Raw genomic sequence first — 24362 nt, forward strand, 5'->3', positions numbered from 1 at the left:
TTAGTCAATCGGACATCGATGAGGTCCCGATAGGACCTAGATGTGATTGCTAGCTACATTGCCGATAAATCATGGTCTAAGATCCGAATGAATGTTGAATGTCATGTGATGTCCTGTGATGTCTGGTGATGTCGTGTGATGTGACTGTCGTTTTGGTACATGTGCTAGATGTGTGTTCCTAGAACGTATGGCTTTTGCCGGTTTTGCAGGCGTAATCGCGGTCGATTACAATGCTTTCAAAAGGGGGGTATGTCACAAAGTGATGACGTGGCTACGGGTAGCTGAAACCCTAATTTGAGGCTGAAACCCTAAAATCCCTGCAAACCCTCAAAACTGCCAGAAACCCTAATTTCTGACAGCAAACCCTAATTCTGCCGAGATGCCACGTGGCAGCAAGAGCAGCTGTACGGATTTCCGGATTTTGCACCGCAAAACGCGCTGACAGCTTTTGGCTTGCTTTTTGGGCTCCACGCCAAGAGAAGAGAGAGAACTTGCTTTTTTTTTTGTTAGAAAAGAGATACTCTCTCAGAAAGAGAGAGAGTGAACTGATGCTTTTCAATTTTAAAAGCTTTTAGGGCTCTGCTTTTGGGCATCACTTGTACCTTTAAATATGTGGAGAGGGCTTCACTTCTCAAAGCATCTGGACGCAGACTCTGAGAGAGAAACCCTAGCCACACTCTTGTACTTTGATCTGATTAATATAAAAAGAAATACCGAGAGGGGCACCAGTCTTTGGGGCCAATATCTCTAGGCACGGAACTCCGCCGAGCCAGTGCAAATCTATTGGGATCTGTGAATTGTTTTGAAGTGGTTATTTGGTGCTATCGCGGTTGATTCTTGACTTGGAGTGTCCAAGTCTGTTACATTTGGGGGCTGCGGTCAGCGTCTAATTGCTGAAAATTGAAAACGTTGATGTACTAGATGGTTGTGTCACCGGGAATCTGCATAATGCTGAAGGTAGTCTGCAATTACAAAAACGTTCGGCTGATCTACTGTCTGCTGCAAAAACGCTAGGGAATCTGCTGTGAATCTGCTAACGCAAGGCTGATGTCACCAGGAGGTGTATTTTTCCAATTGCCTTCAATAAATAAGTACTATATATTTTTATTTATTTTTATTTTTACTTGTTTCCCCAAGACCCTTAAAAAGGTGCAAGTGGACATTGCATGGCCAGTGTAAAACGGCTACGGGCGAATAGGTTTCTCACATCGGGAGTCTGGGTCGGTCAGTCTGGGACTGGTCGGGCCAGTTAGCACTGAGTTCTGATGAGTATGGAAGCATGTGCCCGCCAAACGAAGTCTGGGCCACTCGAAAAGTCACTTACAACTTTAAAAGTCAGTGGGAACTAGAGAATTAACTCAAAGGAGCAAACACGACACTTGGAAGGAGGAGAGCTGCCTACAGGACACCTTAGCTAGAGGAGGCGCCCAAGAGAGAGAGGGGGCTGATTTTTTACTCACAAGTGACCTACAGTGTGTGTGTGTGTGTGTGAGTAGTGGGTGCAGGTCTACAGCTTTAACGGAAAGCTTGCCTTCTCCTCTGTCTCATGTAGCGCCATGACTTGCTCTCGTGCATCTCTCTCCCCCCTTTGGCTCATATGGTAATGCCCCACTAGTTGGGCTACTCAGATGAACATGTACAGTTCTGGGGGTTTATGCGCGTTTGCCAAGGCAAGAGCCTTCTGAACAAGAACCAAATTAGCTAATTGCTAATCCCCCACAGGTACGCACAGTTTCATCGCGAAAGATTGCGAGTTCGGAGAGTTTTCTCGCATAAAAACTCGTCCAATTCACAGGGGAACTGTCCCATTGCGTGCGGGAGCCCTAGGGACACACGTAGGCGTGTTCGCTCCGCTAAAAACGATCCGAAACAGCGAATTACAGCCTGCTGTGTTTTTCTGCAGGTTTAGGGTTTTGCACCTAAACTGCAAGGGAACCCCGGGGGAGCCTCGTGAGAGCCTTGGGATGCGTGTACAGGCTTTTGGGCGCCCGACAGTGAAAAACAGGGAATTACAGCCCGCTGAATTTCTGTGACAGCTCACCAAAAAGCTTCCAGATAGCCAGGGAATCCGTCCTAGACAGGTGCTTTTGACCTACAGGGGTTTTTGTGCCGTTATGTTGCCAAAATCAGGTCGAAAACGTGTGTTTTCAGTCCTCGCCAGGTTTAGACAGCTTTGTGAAAGCTTGTGCTAAGTGGTCGGATCGTTTACCTTAATTTGAATAAAGAAATACCGAAAGGGGCGCCAATCTTTGGGGCCTACATGTGTCGGTCTCGTGTGCGCAGTGACATTCTAGTCGTTGGACGCAACTGTATTCTCTTCCCTTCTCAGTGCCCTGTGTAAAGTTAACAGGTAATTGAAATAGTACCGGCCTCTACGTTGTACATGCCGGTTTCATGGTTCCATCGACGGGATAGTCACTTTTTCTTCAAAAAGTGCAGCGTGGATTGTTGTGGGTGAAAGCAACACAGGGTTTGTCATTATGGCAGAGAAGAGAGACCAAGTACCTGAAGAGGGATCTTCCTCACATGGCACGAAGAAAGTTCCTTCAACTCTTCAAGAAGAGGACAGGTTGTTTAGAACTCAACAGCATTGCTGCATGGACATGTTTCAGCAGTTGGCTAACAACCCAAGGATACATAAGTTCTTACAGGCTCTGACACAGGGTTTTCAGCCTCCTACACAGAGCATGACTGAGCCGTTGCAAGAAAAGGAGATTTCCAATGCGCAGAGGACTCATGATGCTCGAGGGAAAGCCCATGTGGTTGAGCAACTAGCCGTGTCCAATGATCCAAAGCAACTTGCTTTACCTGGACAGGAACCGTTTGTGAATGGTCAAGGGAGTAATGAACACGCTATGCGTCAGACCCTTCCATTACCTAATACTTATCCTGGTTATTTTGGAGGTGGTTCAGTGTTTCAAGCTCTTGGCTGGACTACAAGGAAGGTGGGCAGGGAGTGAAGTTTGAAACTTTCAGAGGAACTGACGATCAATTAAAGGCTTTGACCTTCATACAACAGTTCGATGCAGCTTATGCTTCACGGAATCTTCAAAGATACGCAAGGTTGCCACTTTCTTGAAAGGGAATGCGCTTCAATGGTGGACCGCATTGTTGAACCAGGGTCAAGCCCAAACAACGTGGGTCCAATTCAAACAGCTTTTTGCGCCTGCATGGTTGACAAACACTTTTGAAGTGGATGTGATGACAGAATGGCACGAGTTGAATGCTAAACAGTGTGCGAATCTGGAAGAGTACAATAAACAGTTTTGGGCCGCACTGTTGCCAGTCACCTCTTACAGGTTTGTGCCATTGTCAGAACAAATTGAGAAGTACTATTGCGGATTGCCTAAGAAAATCACAGACTATTGCACAAAGACTACTGTTATGAATATGTTTCAGTTGATAGAGAATGCAAGAGTGGCCAGCAATCTGTCGAAGGGAGATTCTGATGGATTTAATAGCCACAAGAAAGGGTCCCACGGCAAACAGTTTTCAGCCAAGGGCAATGTTGCAGCAAAGCCTTCTGAGCCTCCCACAAAGAAGCCCTCCACTGAAGAAGGTGATACGTCCAAGAAGCAGTCTAAGTCTTCTTCGGGACGAGGACAAGGACAAAAAAGGCATTTTTAACTTTTGAAGAAAGGAAAGCTCTTAGGGAGGCCAAGAAATGCTACATTTGTGAACAGGAAGGACATTTTGCAAATGAATGCCCCCAGAAGAAGTCACAGGATAAGGATGACAAGTCATACCATAAAGGGAAGAAGCCAAAGCCAAGTGCAGGACTTGTTCCAGATTTGGTTGGAGACCGGCCAAACACAGATGCCACGGAGTTGTGCAGAGCTTGGGGCAAAGTTAGAGACCAGACAATGCTGGTTTTCTTTGATCCAGGAGCCCGTGCAAATTTCATATCACCAGAATTGGCATCAAAGTTGGGCATTCGTGCAGAGGAGATGGGTATGACAGGGGGAGCAGGTTTGGCATGCCCAGGTCATTCAGAGCCCGTTACTCCCATTTTGGGGAAGCTTCGTTTGCACATTCAGAGTTATGTGGATGCGGAAGAGTTTCATATTATGCCACTTGAGGGCTGTGATGTGTTATTGGGTATCCCATGGTGTTATAGGTTGCATGCTATGGCGGATACTTACAACAAAAAGATTACCCTTGTACATAGAGAAAAGACTCATGTCCTTGATGTAAAGCTTAAAGGCGAGTATGTTCCAGTTGTTTCTGCTTCTGCTATTTCATCTGTAATAGAGAATCATCTTTCTACGTACTTGATCTTTGCAAAAGAAGTACCTGAAGTTGTATCTAATTTGTCTACCTTAGATAAAGACATGTCAACTTTTTTGAGTGGTTTCAGTGATTGTTTTTCGGACTCTTTACCAGGGAAGTTACCTCCTGAGAGACCTCAGGATCATACTATAGATCTTGTGCCTAGTCCACCAAATAGACCACCATACAGGGTTAGTGCAGCCCAGCAAAAAGAGATTATGAGTCAAGTCAACGAGCTTTTAGAGAAGGGGCTGATTCAACCCAGTTCATCCCCATTTTGTTCGCCTGTACTCTTAGTGCAGAAGAAGGATGGTTCATGGCGCATGTGCATTGACTATCGCGCCTTGAATAAGAATACCATCAAGAACAGGTTCCCCGTACCAAGGATAGATGACATTCTTGATCGGCTTGAAGGAGCGTCATTGTTTACAAGAATAGACCTAAAGAGTAGTTACCATCAGATACGCATTAGGCCAGAAGATGTCCATAAGACTGCTTTCATGACAACATTTGGTCTTTATGAGTTTCTTGTCGTGCCATTTGGTCTCACAAATGCTCCTGCCACGTTTAATAGAATGATGGACAGAATTTTTAGACCACATAGAAACTTCGTGGGTACCTTCTTTGATGACATAATTGTCTACTCGAAGTCTGAAGAGGAGCATAGGGATCACTTGACTGCAGTTTTCAATGAGTTACGTAACAACAGGCTACTCATTAATGCGAAGAAGAGTGAATTCTTTTTGCAAGTGTCACGTGACACATCCCAACCCTATGTGTCCATGGACAAGCTACACCACAACAAGGTTCAGTCAGTTCAGTCAAGTCTAGATTAGCAATGATCTGGCACTTTTGTGAGTCTATTCGTAGACCGTGCATGCCTAGCCACTTAGCATAGATGCATATCCTCCGGTTGTACACAGCATGATCATCGGAATTCCCATTAGAATCTATTAGCATCAGTTAGGGGAATTTTCCAGTGCATTTAGCCTATTTTCCTATTTATTGGTATTTTCACTTATTATTTTTAAGTGACTTTCCAACAAAAGTAGGTAGGGCAATTTTGCTAAGTTAATATATAAGCAAACCCAAGTTATCACTTTCTGGCAGCAAGAGCTTCCCGCTCAACAGGCAACTTCTCAGCACGTAGCCTCGCCATACTTCCCCATCCCTTGGCGTTTCCAAGCATCAGCATCGCCATCGACTCATCTCCTTGGTGTTTCTCCCCTACAGCAAACCATCGCCCTCAAGCATCTCAGATCAGCGTTTTGACATCAGCAGCACCTCAGCCCATTAGCGTTTTTTTGCATGACCAGCCCAGCGTTTTCAACCATAAAAACACCAGCCTAGACCTCAGCTTTTCCAGCGTTTTCAGCCCCAACACTAACGCTAGGATACTTGCAGATTCAGCGTTTGTTTCAGCCTCAAAAACGCCAGCAGATCGCAGCTTTTGGTAGCGTTTTTGCAGCAGAATTTCAGCCTTTTGAAAGACGCAGTTTTCAGCACATGAACAGTAGCAAATCAGCCCCAGACCGGTTGCAGAAGTCCCCCCAACTTTAGCCCAAGAAAAAGCAGCCAAAACAGTCATTTTCAGCTACCAAACAGTCCCCGAATTCAACGATTAGAAGATCCCAGATTTCAGCCATTAAGTCGTCGTCGTCATCACCGTCGTCGTCCTCGGCATAGTCCCCTTGCATCAGTCCGTTGCATACGCATTGTACACCTTTGTGCAATCCAAGTAGACCACTCTCGCCGACGAGAGTGGGGCCTTCGGAGGAGGGTTTTACAACCTCTCGAGTGTCGTATCTCTTCTCTCTCCTTCTCTCAGTCTCATTCACTTGCACGCACATGATCATAGCCACTCACTTTGTTCATGATCATAGCATTGTCCATAAGACGGAAAGCTCTCTTTCCCTAAGAACTAAAAGGAACCTTGAGCAATAAAGAAAATACAACATTCATTCTGCTGCACCTAACATTGGTATCAGAGCTTTGGAAGTGTTCTGCATTACTCAAGGAAAGAACCACAAGAACCACAAGAAATTTTTTTGCTTGTTGCGATCGCACGAACCCAAGTTTACTTGGGCGTGGCGATTCCTAATCGTGTTTTGTTGAAGAGTGACAGGAATCCCAAGAAAGAAGAGCTTGTCCAGCCTCCCCTTGTGTCTCTTTTCACTCATTGAGAGCGGACCGTGCACTTAGCGGCCGGCCAATCGAAGTAAGGTGGGAAAAAGCAACCTTGGTGTGAGCGAAAGGCCGCCAAGGGGTGTGCCCCCACAGAAAGGAGCAGAACTCAGGTGAAGAGAAGATCCTTCTCCAACGCGATTTGCAAGCGAAAGAAAACCTCAAGAACCTTAAGAACCCCAAGAACCCAAGAACCCAAGACCCTCAAGACTCAAGAACCTCAAGAACCCAAGACTCTCACGAATCAAGGACCTCAAGACCCTCAAGAACCCAAGTTCCTCGCGAGCTTAAGACCCCAAGATTATAGTGCATGGTCGTCACCCGAAGCGGAATGGATACTTCGCATACAGGTGATGAGCATGAGAGAGGCGACGAAGACTCGTCCCCACCCGGAGATGATTTCTTCAACCCTCCCCCTTCGCCATCTACGCCAAACCCTATGGATGCAGTGGTCAAGCAGATGATGGACATGATGGATAGACAAGAAGCAAATCGTCTTGCTCTTGCTGCAAAACAAGAAGAAAATCGACTTGCTTTCGAACGCGAGCGCGATGAACAAGAGGCTCAAAGAGAGATTCGTCATCACGAATTTATTTCCCACATCCTAGCTTCGAAGACCGAACCACCCAAAGATCGTGGAAGTTCGTCAAGTGGCGCAAGCCACTATGCGGATTCCAACCATCCAGTCACAGAAAAGTTGACTTTCAATAAGTATGACGGGAAGATGGATGCTACAGTTATTCATTCTTGGTTGCATCAATTTAATGCTTATTTTGCGACAACTAAGAAGACAAGAAATAGCAAAGTTTTGACGGTAGTTATGTACCTTGCCGGTGATGCCATCAATTGGTACCACGCATGGCAAGAGGCACAGCTAGCCGCGCACCTAGAGGCAGCGGACGATTTCACGCCCCTCTCTTTTAGTTGGGCTGATTTCCAAGGCAAGCTCAAGGCGCAGTTTATGCCACCTTAGTACCTTGCACGATAGAAGGACGATTGGCGCGCGCTCAAGCAAAATGGTATGCCGGTTATGTCTTTTTCTAATCGTGTTTTACAACTAGGTACCCAATTACGCATGTCGGATGATGAGCGCAAAGAGGCTTTTCTCTTTGGATTGGACGAGTATATCAAGTACGATGTCGAGGTATTCGATCCAATCGATCTCAACAAGGCGGTAGCGATTGCTCTCGCACAGGAGATGAAGCACAACAAGGGAAAGCCTAAGGAGAACAAGACTTCCACAAGTACCTTGCAGACTTCTCAGAACCCGCAGAACGGTAAGAACGGTAAGAATGGTAAGAATGATAACTCTTCTAACCAATCTTCCAACAGTCTCTCATCAAAGAATTCTTCCAATGAATCTAAGGGTAAGGCTAACACAACTGCTAAACCTAAGCTTACTCCAGATGAAAAGGTAGCACAAGGAATTGTCGGAGGATACATCACTTCGGAAGAACAAAGCACTTATTCTAAAGAAGGTCGTTGTTTTCATTGTCACATTAAGGGTCACATAAAACGAACATGTCCTAAGCTTGAATCGAATGAATCTAAAGAACCCACAGCACCCACTACATCTGTCAATGCAATGAATGATAACACGAGTGTACCCAAAGTTTCTCAGGACCCTTCCATTGATGATTCTCTCATTAAATGTTATGGTCGTACCTCGGGGCACTGTTTTGTCATATTGTTTGACCCAAGTAGTATGCATGATGTGATCAATCCCTCTCTTGTTGAGAGAGCCCGCCTCGAAGTTAGTCCGAGATCTCCTATCGAGGTCTCTGGCTTTCGTCCTGGTATGGACGCTCTCATCACGAAGGAGTGCCTTGATGTGTTGTTTGCAATTCAACAGACTGCCTTCACTAGAAGATTTGTTGTTTCTCCTCTTTCAGGATGTGATATGATTTTAGGCATGAAATGGTTTCGTGAAATAAACCCCCTCGTTGATTGGGAGGCTAACACTTTAACTCTCAATGCCAAAAGTGATTCTCCTACTGTCTTTCATGGAGTGGATACTTCTCCGTCTCCAGCTCTCATTGCTAATATGCAGGACAAGGCTGAAAGAATTCGGGATAAGGAGATTCTCTCAGTCTCTTTTTCTCCACAGCATGACACACAGACTTTGCATGATTATGAGACGCATGATGATTTGAAGGATAATGATTTGCATAATGATTTGGATGAAAAAGACAAGCATGATGAATTGCATGAAGATGATGTGATTGTTCACAAGATGATGTGTTAGTTGATGCTTTTTCTAGCGAAGCTAACCTCGTTGTAGATTCGATCAATCACCAAGAATTGATCTTGGCTTTCGAGTCAAGGTCCACAGATCCCCCACAAGAGATAGATCCCAAAGAAGCGATCTTGGCTCTCGAGCCTTGGTCCAAAGAGCCATCACAGGAAGTATTATGTGTTCGCATGATTGATACGCACGCATTGTTCCGAGTGTTTCATTCGTGAAGGTTTCCTGTATTTTAGTCAGCATCGTTATGTGATCCCTTTTCCTAGACATGACATATTGTATGTTGAGCACGTTTCTCTCATGGATGAGCACGAATGTATACGGATTGTTCATGAAAAGTTGAAAAGTCTGTATGTCAAGAAGTCACATTCCATGTCTCTTCCTTGGCATGACACAGTTTCCGAAAGACCACATGATAGTATGAGCACCAAGCATGGGCATTTCCATTGTGATTAGCCACAGTTAATTGATTTTGATCAAACAGAAAAGATTCGACCTCATTGTTTGCATGTGTTTGATGAACGGATTGTCACTCCGTCTCTATGTTCATCTACATTGCATACACAGTCTTTAGAGAAGACAATATTTTTTTCCTTCACTTTACATGGAATGGGTATGTTCATGGTTTTGTGTTGGAGATGGTTTCAGGAATTTTCAGCTATGGAGATTCTTGAAGATAGAAGAAGCACGACTCTACACGAAGTTGAAGCAAGAAAGGAGATTCAGAAGACTTTGTGTCGCTTTCGGTGCAGCCCAAAGAAGCAAGCGTTGCAGACCTTTATGAAGTTCAAGTACCGCTCGACCCACACAACAGAGTGGGCCGGCGAAGAGTCCCTTCCAGGATTCCGGATACTGTTGGCAATCTCCCTCGACGCCATACAGTTCGGTACCAATACCTCACTTTGAAAAGGAGGGGATGTCACGTGACACATCCCAAACCCATGTGTCCGTGGACAAGCTACACCACAGCAGGGTTCAGTCAGTTCCGTCAAGTCTAGATTAGCAGTGATATGGCACTTTTGTGATTCTATTCGTAGACCGTGCATGCCCAGTCACTTAGCATAGATGCATATCCTCCGGTTGCACACAACATGATCATCGGAATTCCCATTATAGAATCCATTAGCATCAGTTAGGGAAATTTTCCAGTGCATTTAGCCTATTTTCCTATTTATTGGTATTTTCACTTATTATTTTTAAGTGACTTTCCAACAAAAGTAGGTAGGGCAATTTTGCTAAGTTAATATATACGCAAACCCAAGTTATCACTTTCTGGCAGCAGGAGCTTCCCGCTCAACAGGCAACTTCTCAACAGTACCCACCCTCAACACGTAGCCTAGCCATACTTCCCCATCCCTTGGCGTTTCCAAGCATCAGCATCGCCATCGACTCATCTCCTTGGTGTTTCTCCCCTACAGCAAACCATCGCCCTCAAGCATCTCAGATCAACGTTTTGACATCAGCGACACCTCAACCCATTAGCGTTTTTGTGCATGACCAGCCCAGCGTTTTCAGCCATAAAAACGCCAGCCTAGACCTCAGCTTTTCCAGCGTTTTCAGCCCCAACACTAACGCTAGGATACTTGCAGATTCAGCATTTGTTTCAGCCTCAAAAACCCCAGCAGATCGCAGCTTTTGGTAGCGTTTTTGCAGCAGAATTTCAGCCTTTTGAAAGACGCAGTTTTCAGCACATGAACAGTAGCAGATCAGCCCCAGACCGGTTGCAGAAGTCCCCCCAACTTTAGCCCAAGAAAACGCAGCCAAAACAGTCATTTTCAGCCACCAGACAGTCCCCGAATTCAGCGATTAGAAGATCCCAGATTTCAGCCATCAAGTCGCAGTCGACCTCGGCATAGTCCCCTTACATCAATCCATTGCATACGTATTCTACACCTTTGTGCAATCCAAGTAGACCACTCTCGCCGACGAGAGTGGGGCCTTCGGAGGAGGGTTTTACAACCTCTCAGGTGTCGTATCTCTTCTCTCCTTCTCTCAGTCTCATTCACTTGCACGCACAATAGCCACTCACTTTGTTCGTGATCATAGCATTGTCCATAAGACGGAAAGCTCTCTCTTTCCCTAAGAACTAAAAGGAACCTTGAGCAATGAAGATCACTAATCTTGAGAAAATACAACATTCATTCCGCTGCACCTAACAGCAAGAGATTCACTTCCTTGGGCACATTGTTTCAAAGGATGGGGTACGCATGGATCCCGCTAAAGTGGAAGCAATTAGGTCATGGCCAGACTTGAAGTCCGTACATGACATTCGAAGCTTTCTAGGCTTATGCTCCTACTACAGGAGGTTCATCCGAAATTTTGTTGAGATTGCTTCTCCACTCCATGCACTGCAAGGAAAAGGAGTTACTTTCAAGTGGACAGCCAAAGAAATTTTAGCGTTCAAACACTTGAAAGAGAAGCTGACTTTAGACCCGGTAATCATTTTGCCAGATCTTTCGAAACCTTTTGTGGTTCAATGTGATGCGTGTGGCCGTAGTCTTGGTGCAGTTCTAATGCAGAATGGCCGAGTAGTCGCATATGAGAGTAGAATTCTTTTGAAGACTGAAAGGAACTTGCAAGTCTATGAGAAAGAATTGCTGGCAGTAATTCATGCTCTCACTAGTTGGAAACACTATCTGCTAGGGGCTGATTTTGTTGTCCAAACGGATCATCAAACCTTGCGATATTTTCTCACACAGATTGTGCATGTGCAAGGGAAAAAGAACGTGGTGGCTGATGCGTTGTCACGAAAGCCCCAAATTTCAGCAGTGTCAATTCCGTACCATTGTGAACTAGACGAAATGAAGACACAATATGCTAAAGATTCAGATTTTGCAAGGATTTATGACCAGCTTGTTGATGGGCAACATCATGAGCACTATATGCTTAAGAATGACTTTCTCATGATGCATGGAAAGTTATGCGTTACAAAACAGTTACGGCCAAAGATTTTGATGGAAAGTCACGCTCCGCCTTATGCTGGGCATCGTGGAATTGATGCAGCAGTAAAAGGGGAGGCATTCTTCTATTGGCCAGCCTTGCGTCAAGATGTTGACACATTTGTAAGATCATGCTTAGTATGCCAAAAAGTCAAATTTGACAGACAAAAGCAACCGGGATTGTTGCAGCCATTGCCGATCCCGGATAGGCCATGGGAAAGCATAACAATGGACTTTATCTTTGATCTTCCACGGACGCAAACAGGCAATGATGGGATTTGGACTATCATTTGTAGGTTCAATAAGCAAGCCCGTTTCATTCCTGTGAGGAAGAAGATAAAGCCAGAACACATGGTCAAGATATTCATGAGCAATATCTCTAAATATCACGGGGATGCCTCAGTCAATTGTCAGTGATGACAGGGATCCACGTATGACGAGTCTTTTCTGGAAGGCATTGTTTGAGAACATGGGCACTATGCTAAAGTTCTCTTCTTCGTTTCATCCGCAAACTGATGGCAATTAGAAGAGGCAAATTCTACTGTCCTGGACCTGCTCAAATGTTATGTGTTAGAGCACAAGGCAACTTGGGAACACCATCTTCCATTGGTTGAATATGCTTACAATAACACTATGCATACGTCAACAGGTAAGGCACCATTTGAAATATTGAAAGGAGGAAAGAAGGTCCCGCCCATTTTGCAGACTAAGGACAAGATTTTTGAGGTAGACAAGTATGTGCAAGATATGGATGAAACATACACGAAGATAAAGATTGCTCTTGAGAAGACTCAAGCTAAGCAAAAGAAAGCTGCTGATTGTCACCGTCGTGAACTTGTATTTTCACTTGGTGATTGGGTGCTTTTGCGCTTTAAAAAGGCCAGGTTAAGGAAACGGAAAGGCAAGGAACGCTTGTTTCCTAAGCTTAGTATGCGATATTATGGTCCTTTTCAGATTTCAGAAAAGATCAGCGATGTAGCTTACAGGTTAAAGCTACCAGAAGGCTGGAAAATACATAATGCTTTTCATGTTAGCCTTCTAAGACCCTTTGTTGGTAATGTGCCAGAGAATATGCTTGATGAGCAACAACCCGAAGTGGAAGAATTGGATGAGATCCTTGTTCCTGAACAGATATTGGCACATAAGGAAAGAAAGGTTAGAGGAAACGTTGCAAGACGCTATTTGGTGAAGTTCAAGAACTATCCATCGTTGGATGCCAATAATTGGAAGAGTCTGAATTGCTTGATTCACCTCAGCTATTGCAATTGTATCTTGAAGCCTTTCAGATGGAACCCACAGTGCACCTCAGCTATTGCAATTGTATCTTGAAGCCTTTCAGATGGAACCCACAGTGACTTGATGTAGCCTTTTTGGAGCAAGGCAAGAGCATGGTTCATGATGCTCAAGAGAGTAGTTAAGCAATTGTATCTACTCTTTCCATACAGAATTTAGCTAGAGAAGTTTGTGCTTCAGAGTACACTAGAAGGCTTCTATGCTTGATATATGTGTCATAGCCAGGTTGGTGGGATTGTTTAATCGTCCAACGCTACCTTTCCGGAAGCATGTATATCTTGGACTCCCATCATAGAATATATGTGATATCAAGAGATACCGCATGTATTATTGGCATGCAAGCGAGGTCGCTTCCAGTATTTCAAGGGTGGGGTGTGTCACCAGAAGGTGTATTTTTCCTGTTGCCTTCAATAAATAAGTACTAGATATTTTTATTTTTACTTGTTTTCTCGGGACCCTTAAAAAGGTGCAAGTGGACATTGCATGGCCAGTGTGAAACGGCTGCGGCCGAATAGGTTTCTCACATCGGGAGTCTGGGTCGGTCAGCAGTAGTCTGGGACTGGTCGGGCCAGTTAGCACTGAGTTCTGATGAGTATGGAAGCCTGTGCCCGCCAAACGAAGTCTGGGCCACTCGGCAAGTCACTTACAACTTTATAAGTTAGTGGAAACTAGAGAATTAACTCAAAGGGGCAAACTGGACACTTGGCAGGAGGAGAGCTGCCTGCAAGACACCTCGGCTAGAGGAGGCGCCCAAGAGAGAGAGAAGGGACGGATTTTTTACTCACAAGTGACCTACAGTGTGTGTGTGAGTAGTGGGTGCAGGTCTACAGCTTTAATGGAAAGCTTGCCTTCTCCTCTGTCTCATGTAGCGCGATGACTTGCTCTCGTGCATCTCTCTCCCCCCTTTGACACATATGGTAATGCCCCACTAGTTACGCTACTCAGATGAACATATACAGTTCTGGGGGTTTATGCGTGTTTGCCAAGGCAAGAGCCTTCTGAACAGGAACCGGATTAGCTAGTTGCTAATCCCCCACAGGTACGCACAGTTCCATCGCGAAAGATTGCGAGTTCGGAGAGTTTTCTCGCGTGAAAACTCGTCCAATTCACAGGGGAACTGTCCCATTGCGTGCGGGAGCCCTTGGGACACGCGTAGGCGTGTTCGCTCCGCTAAAAACGATCCGAAACAGCGAATTACAGTCTGCTGTGTTTTTCTGCAGGTTTAGGGTTTCGCACCTAAACTGCAAGGGAACCCCGGGGGAGCCTCGTGAGAGCCTTGGGATGTGTGTACAGGCTTTTGGACACCCGGCAGTGAAAAACAAGGAATTACAGCCCGCTGAATTTCTGTGACAGCTCACCAAAAAGCTTCCAGATAGCTAGGGAATCCGTCCTAGACAGGTGCTTATGACCTACAGGGGTTTTTGCGCCGTTATGTTGCCAAAATCAGGTCAAAAACCTGCGTTTTCAGCCCTCGCCAGGTTTGGACAGCTTTGTGAAAGCTTGTGCTAAGCATAGTTACCCGGAACGCGGAACGGGAACGGCGACGGGATCCCCGCGAAACGGGGGAACGGCTAGGGGTTCGGAACGGGAACGGTACGGAACGGGAGGTATAAAAAACACCCAAATAGTGCATTTTTTAGCTTCTTGTGTTTAAATACAAGGAGTATTAGAGTGCTTTGACTCTAATACTCACAAAAAACTCGTTTTGAAGACCATTCAATCTTGCTATGACTAGATGATGTGTGTGTGAGAGAGAGAGAGAGAGAGAGAGGGAGAGACTCGAGAGAGTGAGAGGGAGAGGGAGAGATTTGAGAGAGTGGGAGGGAGAGGAAGAGAGCTTGAAGGCTCAAAGCCTTGAGCCTCGAGAGAGTGAGTCTTGAGAGGGAGAGATCTTGAGAGTGTGAGAGGGAGAGAGCTTGAGCCTTGAGGATTAGCTTGTGGAGAGAAAGGGGGAGGGGGGTGCATTTTATGAGTCCTTGAGGCCTTGCACACTTCAAAAAGAAGCCCAAACATTTACTTCAATTTTTTCAATTTTTGCCAAATTTGTTTGTAGCCGTTGGCCGTTCCAGGGGCATTCCGGAATGTTTTGGGGGCGTTCGGAACGTTCCGAAACGGCCGTTCCGGTTTGCACTGGCCACCCGGAACGTCAAACGTTTCGGGACGTTTCGGAACGTTCGGGAAGGGAACTGCCCCCCCGGAACGCCGGAACGGGGGCTAGGGGGCGTTCCCCAGTAACTATGGTGCTAAGTGGTTGGATCGTCTACCTTAATTTGAATAAAGAAATACCGAAAGGGGCGCCAGTCTTTGGGGCCTACAGGTGTCGGTTTCGTGTGCGCAATGACATTCTAGTCGCTGGACGCAACTGTATTCTCTTCCCTTCTTAGTGCTCTGTGTAAAGTTAACAGGTAATTGAAATAGTACCGCCCTCTACGTTGTAGAGGCCGGTTTCAGCTGATCTGCAAGTTGCAAAACGCTCGGGCTGATCTGCAAATGCTGAAAACGCTAGGCTATCTTGATGGCTGAAAAACGCTAGGAGATCCTGCCGAGGGTCTTGCTAAGAAGGTGCACTGCCACACACTGGGTCCTGCCTGAAAGTGCTAGCGCTAGGTTTTCTTATATATATCCTTAGCCAATTTGCCTACCCAGTTTCCCAACAAAGTCACTTATTGATAATAAGTGAAAAATGGCTAAAATAGGAAAAATCGGTATGTGCACTGTAAAAATGCTCCTGATGGGTTCTGATGGTAATCTGATGATCATGTTGTGTGCAACCAGAGGTATGCATCTACTCTAAGTGCCTGGACATGCACGATCTCCGAACAAACTCACAAAAGTACCAGAACACTTCCTAAGCTAATTGAACCCTTGTCATGAAGTAGCTTGTCCACATGCACATAAGGTTAGATGTGCACGTGACATCCCCTCCTTTTCAAAGTGAGGTACTGGTACACGCTTGCTTCTTTAGGCCACGCCGAAAGCGACACAAAGTCATCGGTGGCTACGTCAAAGCTCCAACTCCGGCTATAGCCGTGGATCTTCCTTCTTCAAGGATCTCCGAGGAGAAAAATTCATGAAACCACTTCCAACACAAAAACATGAACATACCTATTCCATGTAGGTGACTCGAAAAATTCTATTCTTTCGAAAAAACTGTGCATGCAATGCAGATGAACAAAGTGACAGAGTGCCAAACCGTTCATCAAACACATACAAACCGTGAGATCGAATCTTGACTTTTTGATCTAAATCTATCAATTGTGGCAAATCACAATAGAAATGCCAATGCTTGATGTTCAATCCTTCTTGTGCTCTTTCGGATATTATGTCATGCCAAGGAAGAGACATGGAATGTGAATTCCTTGAATGCAAACATTTCATCTTTTCATGAGTAATCCGCATACATCCGTGCTCATTCATGAGTGAATCGTGTTCATAGTACAATATGGCATGCCTATGAAATGGGAACACATAAAGACGGTGACTAAAATACATGGAACCGTCACGAATGAAACACTCGAACAATGCGTAATGACTAATCATGCGCATACACAATACTTCCTGTGGGGGTTCCTTAAATCTTGACTCAAGAGCCAAGATCGGTTCTTCGTGATTAATCAAATCTGCAATGAGGTTAGCTTCACTAGACAAAGTATCAACTAAACCATCATCCTTGCGAACAATCACATCTTTATCCTGCAAATCATCATCCTTGTGAATAATCACATCTTTATCATGCAAATCATGTCTATCGTGCTTTGGAGAAGGCAAGACTGAGAGTCTCCTTCTCCTGATTCTTTTCAATCTTCGCCTGCACATTAGAAATGAGAGATGAAGAATGAACAACTTCCTCCCTACGAATGACAATGTGAGAGTCACTTTTGGCATTGAAAGTGAAAGTATTGGCTGTCCAATCAATGAGAGGGTTATGCTTACGAAACCATCAAATGCCTAAAAGCATATCATATCCTGAAAGAGGAGAGACTACAAATTTTATGCGAAAGGACACTTGTTGAACAGTGAGCAAAACATCAAGGCACTCTTGCGTGATGAGAGAGTCGATACAGGGAGCGAAGCCCGACACCTCGAAAGGAGATGTCTTGCTAACCTCCAAGCGGGCTCTTTCGACAAGAGTCACTAATCACATCATACATACTGCCTGGGTAAAACAATATGACAAAACACTGATCCTTCACATGACCATAACACTTAATAAGAGACTCATCAATGGGAGGATCATGAGAAACTTGGATCACACTCGTGTTCTCATTTATTGCATTGACAGAGGATGTGGGTTATGTGGGTTCTTTAGATTCATTAGAGTCAAGCTTAGGACATGTTCTTTTTATGTGATCCTTGATATGACAATCATAACATCGACCTTCCTTAGAATAAATGCTTTGTTCTTCGGACATGATGTATCCTCCTAAAATTCCTTGTTCTACCTTTTCATATGGAGTGAGCTTAGGTTTAGCAATTGCGTTTGCTTTACCCATAGGTTCAATTTGTGAGGTCTTTTCTGAGAGACTAGAGGAAGATTGGTTAGAAGAGTCACCATTCTTACCGTTCTGAGGGTTCTGAGAGGTCTGAGTGGTACCTTGAGAAGTCTTGTTCTCCTTCGGCTTTCCCTTATTGAGCTTCATCTCTTGTGCGAGAACCGCCTTGTTGAGATTGATTGGATCGAGTACTTCGACATCATACTTGATATACTCACCCAATCCATGCCTCTTTGCGCTCATTATCCGGTTTGCGTAATTGGGTACCAAGCTGCAAAACACGATTAGAGAAAGGCATAACTGGCATGTCATTTTGCTTGAGACTGGGCCAATCGTCTTTCAACCGTGCTAGGTACTATGGTGGCATAAACCGCACCTTGAGCTTGTCTTGGAAGTCGGCCCAATTGAAGGAAAGGGAGCGTCTCTGTCAGCTTCCTCTAGGTGCACGGCGAATTGTGCCTCTTGCCATGCGTGGTACCAATTAATGGCAACACCAGTAAGATACATGGCTGCCGTTAAAACCTTGTTATTCCCTGTCTTCTTAGTTGTCGCATAATAAGCATAAATTGATGCAACCAAGAATGAATAACACTAGCATCCGTCTTACCGTCCTACTTACTGAATGTGATCTTCTCTATGACGGGGTTGTTGGAGTCCGAATCTCGACTTGCGCCACTTGATGAACCACCAACATCTTTGACCGGCTCAGGTTTCGAGGTGAGTACCTGTAGGACCAACTCTTGCATGCATTGGTCTCTCTGCGCCTCAAGCTCTAACTCCAAGGCCGCTCGTCTTTCTTCGGCCACTATGCGTTGAGCTTCGCGTGCTTGCTCAAGCTCCATAGCTGCCTTTCTTTCTTCGCGCTCGCGATCCAAGACTGCCTTTCTTTCTTCCGTCACCAAGCGCACTTGATCACGCTCGCGATCCAAGGTGGTGCGTTGCGACTCTTGTTGTAGCATCATGTCCATCATCGACTTAACCAAAGCCTCCATAAGATTTGGTACAACCCGTGGCATAGATGGGGAAAGGGGAGGGTCGGAAAATCCTCCTGGTGGGGAAAATTCTTCTTCACTTCCTCCATGCTCATCACCTTCACGCAAAGTATCCATTCCGCTTCAAGTGACGACCATACACTGAGATCTTGGATACTTAAGTTTACACGGAACTTGGGTTCTTGAGGTTCTTGAGGTCTTTCTTTAGCTTGCAATCTGTGTTAGAGACGGATCTTCTCTTACCCGAGCTCTTCTCTTTCCCGCAGGCACACCCCTTGGCGGCCTTGCGCTCACACCAAGGTTGCTTTTTTCCACCTCACGTCGATTGGCCGGCCGCTAAGTGCACGGTCCGCTTTCAATGAGTGAAAAGAGAAACAAGGGGAGGCTGGACAAGCCCTTCTTTCTTGGGTTTCGTGTCACTCTTCAAAAACACGATTAGGAATCGACACACCCAAGTGGACTTGAGTTACGTTCGACCGCAACAAGCAAAAAAATTCTTGTGGTTCTTTCCTTGAGTGATACAAAACACTGCCAAAGCTCTGATACCAATGTAAGGTACAACGGAAGTGAATATTGAACTTTGCTCAAGATGAGTGCTCCGAACTGTGCTCAAGGGTTCCTTTTACTTGAGGAAGGGAGAGCCTTCCGTTCCTTTAGTGAGAGAGTGCAAATGATCACAAACAAAGTGGTAAACACTGTGAATAAAGATGTTGAGACTGAGAGATAGAGAGAGAAGAATACGACACCAGAATGTTGTCAAACCCTCCTCCAAGGGCCCCACTCTCTGTGGCCAGAGAGGTCTATGCTATTGATTACACAATCCTCGTACAATGGTCTAAATGCAATGGACTTGCCGATGATGTCGACGACAATGATGACGACGACGAGACGGGCCGAAAACTGAAAACGCTAGGGGCTGAAATCTGCAAATCTTGTAGCTGCTGAATTCTGACTCTATGTCGATGACGACGACGCGACAACGATGCGCTGAAAACGCAGATGCTGAAATCTACGAATAGCGGGCTGAATCTGCAAACGCTACCTGATCTGACCGTGCGGTGAGAATCTGTTGCAGGAAGGTGAGATTTGCGAGGTTTGGGGGCTGCGGTACGGAGTCTAATTGCTGAAAACTGAAAACGCTGATGTACTAGATGGTTCTGTTGCCGGGAATCTGCAAAACGCTGAAGGTAATTTGCAATTGCAAAAACGCTGGGCTGATCTGCTGTCTACTGCAAAAACGCTAAGGAATCTGCTATGAATCTGCTAACACCATGCCGATCTGCAAGTTGCAAAACGCTGGGGCTGATCTGCAAATGCTGAAAACGCTAGGAGTTCTTGCCGGGGGTCTTGCAAAGAAGGCGCACTGCCACAGGGGTCTTGCTGAGAAGGTGCACTGCCAGACACTGGGTCCTGCCAGAAAGTGCTAGCGCTAGGTTTTCTTACATACATCCTTAGCCAATTTGCCCTAACCAATTTCCCAACAAAGTCACTTATTAATAATAAGTGAAAAATGGCTAAAATAGGGAAAATAGGTCTGTGCACTGTAAAAATGCTCCTGATGGGTTTTGATGGTAATGTGATGATCATGTTGTGTGCAACCAGAGGATATGTATCTACTCAAGTGCCTGGACATGCACGGTCTGCGAACACACTCACAAAAGTGCCAGAACGCTTCCTAAGCTAACTGAACCCTTGTCATGAAGTAGCTTGTCCACATGCACATACGGTTAGATGTGCACGTGACATTAAAATTCAAACGCATCCTTACTTCGTCATGGCTCATAGAAGAATATGAAGAGGATGTCATCACAGCTTAGAATCATCTGAGGATGACCAAAGACGACACCTTGGACACACATCATAAGAGATTTTGGGATACTTTTCTACCAGTCTCCTTCAAGAAGATCACCTTCAAGCAACAAGTTGAGCAGTTTTGTTGCGGCTTACCCAAAGAGATACAGATACCCAAAGAGATACACAGCTTTTGTCTAGAAAAGAGATCTAACTCTATTTCAGGCTTATGGATCATGCCAAACAGGGGTTTGGTATGCATATTGGCACACTCAGTTCTAACGTACCCTACGGACAAGCCAATAACTGCGAAAACAGGGCAAGAATCGTTCAACGAGAACAAGAAGGGTAAGCAACAGAAGAAGAAATCAATCGGCCCAAAACCGTCAGACAGGCAACGCGCAGAACACTACAAAGAGGGCAAGTGTTACAGTTGTGGGGAACAAGGTCACATGCTTGCGAAATGCCCTAACAAATCACCAGAGGAGCAGACTGAGGACAAACCAGAGACATCTAAAGCGACTGAAGAGCATCGAAAGAAAGGGAAGACAAAGGCAAGCTATGGACAGATGGATGAGAGTACCGAGCTCTACAAGGCGTGGAGCAAAGTTCGCAATCAAGAAAGTCCTTATCTTCTTTAACAAAGGGCCAAGGGTAATTTCATTTCAACGGATATGGTGGCTTGACTTGGGATTGCGCCTAATGAAATGGGACCACAAATGGAGGCAATTCTGGCGGCACAAGGGAAAGATGTTGCAATTATACCTTTCATCGGTTAGGCTTCTGTGTGGGAGGCACAAAAGGAAAGTGACAGCCTTGCGTATCTTTGAAGATTCTGTGAAGTTTCCTCTAGCATAAGCTCCATCAAAATGTTGCATGAAGATCAAAGCCTTCAGTTGATCCTCAGTTCCTCTAACAGTCTCAAACTTCAATCCCTACCCAGCTTCCTTGTAATCCCTAGGATAACTCAAAGGAGCCACATTATCATAAACAGGTGCCCGCAAAAGTGGTGCTCCATGATTGTTCATTCCAACACACGCATCACATGTTTTACATGTCATATCTGCATTTTGGGCATATGGCTGCTAAAGACCAGCCATACCAAATTGTGTTCCAAGCACTCTAAATTGACCATAGGCACCCTGAAAACCAGGTTGACACCCATGTTCGCGTACATAGGGTTACCCATGCCTGTTTGCATTGTCCCGAACACATTCCCTGGCATTTTAACTTGTGGAAGGTCCAGCCATAGCTTGAAACACTGAACCACCTCCAAAATAATCAAGATAAGTAATAGATAATGGAAGGGTCTGACGCATAGCCTGTTCATTACTCCCTTGACCATTCACAAACGGTTCCTCTCCAACTGAAGCAAGTTACTTTGGATCATTGGACACCGTTGGTTGCTCAAGCACATGGGCTTTCCCTCCAGCATCACAAGTCCTTTGCGCATTGGAAATTCCTTTTCCTGCAACGGCTCGGTCATGCCCTGTGTAGGAGGCTGAAAACCTTGTGTCGGAGCTTGAAATTCCTGTGTACGAGCCTGTGTAGTAGCCTGTGTAGGAGCCTGTAAGAACTTCTGCATCCTTGGGTTCCTAGCCAACTGCTGAAACATGCCCATGCAGCAACGCAGTCAAGCTCTAAACAACATGTCCTCTTCTTGAAGAGTTGAAGAAACTTTCTCTGTGCCATGTGAGGAAGATCCCTCTTCAAGTACTTGGTCTCTCCTTTGCCGTAACGACAAGCTCTGTGTTGCTTTCACCCACAACAATCTATAACCGACCTATACACGTAGAGGGCGGTACTATTTCAATTACCTGTTAAAGAGCACTCTGAAGAAAAGAGAACAATGTTACTGCGCACACGAGACGGACACCTCTTAGGCCCCAAAATTGGCGCCCCTTTCAGTATTTCTTTAATCAATTAACAGTTAACGATCCGTACACTTAGGCCAAACTCTCACAAAGCTGTCCAAACCTGACGAACGCTGAAAACGAAGGTTTCCGACCTGATTTTGGCAACATAACGATGACAGAACCCCTGTAGGTCAAAATCACCTGTTTAGGACGGATTCCGTCGCAATTTAGAAACTTTCTAGTAAGCTGTAACAGAATTTCAGTGTGCTGTAATTCTTTGTTATTCTGATGTCGGATGCCCAAAACCCTGTACACACATCCCAAGGCTCTCACGGAGCTCCCCTGGTGTTCCCTTGCGGTTTAGATGCGAAACCCTAAACCTGCAAAAAAACACAGCACGCTGTTGTTTCGGATTATTTTTAGCGGAGCGAACACGCCTATGCGTGTCCCAAGGGCTCCCGCACGCAATGGGACAGTCCTCCTGTGAATTGGACGAGTTTTCATGCAAGAAAACTCTCCAAACTCGCAATCTTCCGCAATGGAATTGTGTGTACCTGTGGGGGATTAGCAATTATCTAATCCGGTTCCTGTTCAGAAGGCTCTAGCCTCTTGCCTTGGCAAACGTGCATAAACTCTCAGATCTATACATATTCATCTGAGTAGCCCAACTAGTGGGGCATTACCATATGTGCCAAAGGGGAGAGAGAGATGCACGAGAGAAAATCATCGTGCTACATGAGACAGAGAAGGAGGCAAGCTTTCCATTAAAGTTGTCAACCTGCACCCACTACTCACACACACACACACACACACACACACACACACACACACACACACACTGTAGGTCACTAATGAAGTTTAAATCAGCCCCCAGCCTCATTTGTGTGCCTCCTCTTGCTAAGGTGTCCTGCAGGTTGCTCTCCTTATGCCAAGTGTCCAGTTTGCCCCTTTGAGTTAATTCCCTAGTTCCCACTCACTTATAAAGTTGTGACTTTCCGAGTGGCCCAGATTTCATTTGGCGCACACAGGCTTCCATACTCATCAGAATTCAGTGCTACTTGGCTCGACCAATCCCAGATTGACCGACCTAGACTCCCGATGTGAGAAACCTGTTTGGCGGCAACCGTTTTACACTGGCCATGCAATGTCCACTTGCACCTTTTCAAGGGTTCCGAGAAAACAAGTAAAAATAAAATTAAGGAAAATATGTAGTACATATTTAGAGAAGGCAACTGGAAAAATACACCTCCTGGTGACACTCTCCCAAAGAGAGCATGGAGCTGCATCCGACTACGTCAACAAATTTTGGGTAGTCCTCCTTAAAGTTACTTCCTTTATGAAAATTTCTGAGGCAGAGAAGATGCGCAAGTTTGAAGCGGGACTTCAACCAGGACTTCAAAAAAGTGAGAAACTCTCTCCCAAAAACACTCTTCAAATTATGATGCAGTCCGCCCTGATAGCTGGTAACTTGCATTCAAAAGGAACTCGTCGTAAACAGGATTTTAGTGCCTTTCATGCAAAACAGAAGGCTCTCGAGTCTCACTACTGAGGCAGAGAACTCCACTCGAAAGCGGCCTTCAGATCAACCCAAAGGCCCAGAGATGAAGCCAGAGGGAGGGAAGAAAAGTAAATTCCTCACTCCCTCTCACTTGAAGGCATACATGGAAGAGGACAAATGTTTCTATTGTGGCGGGAAAGGCCACAAGAAACCAGATTGACCACAACTTAAGAAAGATTCACCTCCTCCTAAATCAAATTCAGAACCTGACGTCCAAGCCAACACCAAGAAGGAGAAGGGAAAAAGGCAGCTACTCAAACGGTAGGGCAGTTTAAATGGGCAAAGAGTATTGATCCTATTTGATCCAAGCTGCACCGACAACTTCATCTCTTTGGATACCTTAGAATCTCTTGGTCTCACTCTTGAGAGATTGGAAACTTTAATCAGTTCAAGATCAACCTTCGAAGGCTTGACTACAAACTCCACTCCCATCCAAGGTTAGCGACATGTGAAGATCGGAAAGTACTCTGAATGAGAGTCTTTTCTAGTTGCCCCTATACAAGGATGTGATGTCATCTTGGGAATGCCCTTGCATTCCCAAATCCATCCATACCAAACTACGTCAGCAAGAAACTGTCCTTTTCCTTTAAAGGGCAGCAATATGATGTAGATGCAAGTGCTAGTGACTGGCCTATTTCTATGGTCAGTCACATTAGTGCTAAGAAAGAAATAAAGAAGTGCCTTTCCGCTTACTTGATTTTTTGTCAAAAAGAAAGATGAGTGGTGCAAATGTCTTGACTAA

At 45.3% G+C, this 24362-nt stretch overlaps 1 protein-coding gene across 1 annotated transcript in view; it reads right to left on the bottom strand.

The window, feature by feature from the left end:
- LOC147465140 (uncharacterized) overlaps window positions 1–24362 on the bottom strand; it is a 51619-nt gene that overhangs the window by 16489 nt on the left and 10768 nt on the right. The window lies entirely within an intron of this gene.

The sequence above is a fragment of the Adiantum capillus-veneris genome, chromosome 1 (genome assembly GCF_014529385.1).
Source record: "Adiantum capillus-veneris isolate H3 chromosome 1, ASM1452938v2, whole genome shotgun sequence".
NCBI classification, from domain to species: domain Eukaryota; kingdom Viridiplantae; phylum Streptophyta; class Polypodiopsida; order Polypodiales; family Pteridaceae; genus Adiantum; species Adiantum capillus-veneris.